Source organism: Hypanus sabinus, chromosome 9 (genome assembly GCF_030144855.1).
Source record: "Hypanus sabinus isolate sHypSab1 chromosome 9, sHypSab1.hap1, whole genome shotgun sequence".
NCBI lineage: Eukaryota > Metazoa > Chordata > Chondrichthyes > Myliobatiformes > Dasyatidae > Hypanus > Hypanus sabinus.
Window position 1 is genome coordinate 15,344,518 of NC_082714.1, and position 2,448 is coordinate 15,346,965.

The window sequence follows — 2,448 nt, forward strand, 5'->3', positions numbered from 1 at the left end:
TTTGATGGTTCATTTTTTTGACAAGTATTTACATATATCGTGGCTATCCGGTCACGGACAATGTGAAGCAATCAATAATATTTTCTACTCTTTAAAATAATTAATTATTACTTTAAATTATTTGAATTTGCAATAGTAATATGAACAGGAAATTTAAAACATTTCAAAGTTAAATTGAAATATGATTACGAAATTTAGAACGTTTCAGATTCTTCGGAAATTTTTTTCTTGGCAGAATTAATTTATAGAAGTTTTTATCCTGTCTAATTGGCTTTGGACACTAATTGCCAAAAGAGAAATAGTTGATTTGATTTATAAACTTGTGGAAATAAAAAAAGGGGGACTATTACAACTTAGCAACGGATGCAAGTTATAAATTGCTTCGGGATATGATGAAATGTCTAAAATCAATTTTATCCCACAGAGTGGACACGCCGCAGAAATTAATGCAAACTTTCAATAGATCCAAGTAATCTTACAGTCAATTAATAAATGGATGGACGTCTGTACGCTGAGGCCTGGGAATTAATGTTCTGAGAAACTGGTTGGCTTCGCCGGGTTTCAAAATAATTGCTTTTGAATCCCTGAGGCACGGACGGGGTTCGAACCCGCGATCTTCGGTTTACGAGACCGACGCCTTACCACTTGGCCACCGCGCCTGCGCTACAAAAAAATATAACATTCAATTTCTTTCGACTGAGTAATGCCCGACGTAACTCCCAGAGTATATATTTATTGATTGAGCTATGGGCATGCGCGTGGAACAGAAGTGACTCACCCTGCGCACTCTCGTCATATCCCATCTTTTCAGTGCTGTGACTAAAACGTCAATTGCACTTCTGGCTGAAGAACAAGCCCCATATGTAATGTCTATCACATCCTACACCTCATCCAACCACCTACATTAACTACAAGGCGGTGGGCGAGGAGAAGCCCAATCACCCCTCCAGACAGCACTCAATAACTTTTCTCAAAAGTTGATTCAAAATCTTTTCGATGTATCAAATAAGGTTTAAGTGCAGTGTGTCAGTTAAGAAAATAAAGATTTTGCATTTATGTACTTTTATATGATCCTTAACATCTTAGCAAGTAGTTTTTGAAGTACAGTCATTGCATCAAGGTAGGAAACATTTTTGCACAAAATATAAATATTTTGCGAACGTAAGAAATAAAAGCCGGTATGCGCCCCCTGACTTCTCAAGTCTGCTTCGTCATCTAACAAGTTCATAGCTAATCTTTTGCTACAGCATTAGTTTTCTGCCTTATCTCCAGATCTCTTGATAACTTTAATACCCAGGGAACTAATGACCTCTGCTTTGAGTGCAGTCTCCACCCTAATAGATTCATAGAGTCATTGAACACTACTGTTCAGCGACAGGCCCTTCAGCCCATGTCAGCCTGGTTCCAAATATCTGCACCTGGACCTCAGCACTTCCTACCTCCCTCATCCATATAACTATTCAAACTTCTCTTAACTAACTGTTGCACTGAACCCACATTTACCACTTCTGCTTGTAGCCCATTCCACACTTGCACCAGATCCTGCTCCAATTATCCTTAAATGTCTCACTGGGAGAAGAAAATTCCAAGGATTCACCTTCCACCGAATGAAGACATGAATCCCTATTTCAGTCCCAAGTGGCCTTCTCCTTACCTTAACATTAGTCAGAGGAAGCACTCTATGCATCTGTTCTGTCAAGCCCTCAAAGGATTTATTTGTTTCAAATGAGGTAAGCCTTTATCATTCAAGACCCAATCTACTCAACTTCTCCCTGTATAGCAAACATATCCTTGGAAAAGAAGATCAAAATCCTGATGCATTTATGGAAAGGGTGTTGTTGGTGAGGAAAGGAAGCAAATAAGGGTAGAACTGGTAAAATCGAAGTCAAATTATAATTTATTATCAGAGGACATACAACCCTGAGATTCATTTTCTGCAGGCACACTTAACAAATCTACAGAACAGTAACTGTAAACAGGATCAATGGACAACAAACTGTGCAAATACAGATTTAAAAAACAGCAATAAATAACATGGAATAAGATAACAGTCCTTAAATGAGTGTAATTATCCCTCTTGTTCGAGAACTTGATGATTGAGGAGTAGCAACTGTTCTTGAACCTGGTGGTGTGAGTCCTGAGACTCCTGTATCTTCCACCTGATGGCAGCAGTGAGAAAAGAGCATGGCCTTGGTGGTGAGGATCTTTAATGATGGATGCTGCTTTCCTACAGCAACGTTCCATGTAGATGTGCTCAATGATTGAGAGGGTTTTACCGTGATTTACTGAGCTGAATCCATTATCTTTTGTAAGATTTTCCACTCAAAGGCATTGGTGTTCCCATACCCAGCCAGTCAACACACTTTCCACCACACATCTATAGAAGTTTGCCAAGGTTTTTGATGGCAGGTCGAATCTCTGCAGAATCCTGAGGAAGTAGAGCTTTTG

At 39.2% G+C, this 2,448-nt stretch overlaps 1 non-coding gene across 1 annotated transcript; it reads right to left on the bottom strand.

Annotated features, from left to right (window-relative positions):
* Positions 1 to 587: 587 nt before the first annotated feature.
* trnat-cgu (transfer RNA threonine (anticodon CGU)) lies at positions 588 to 659 on the bottom strand. The gene has a single exon. It is a non-coding gene; the product is annotated as a tRNA-Thr (tRNA).
* Between the last annotated feature and the right edge of the window lie 1,789 nt (positions 660 to 2,448).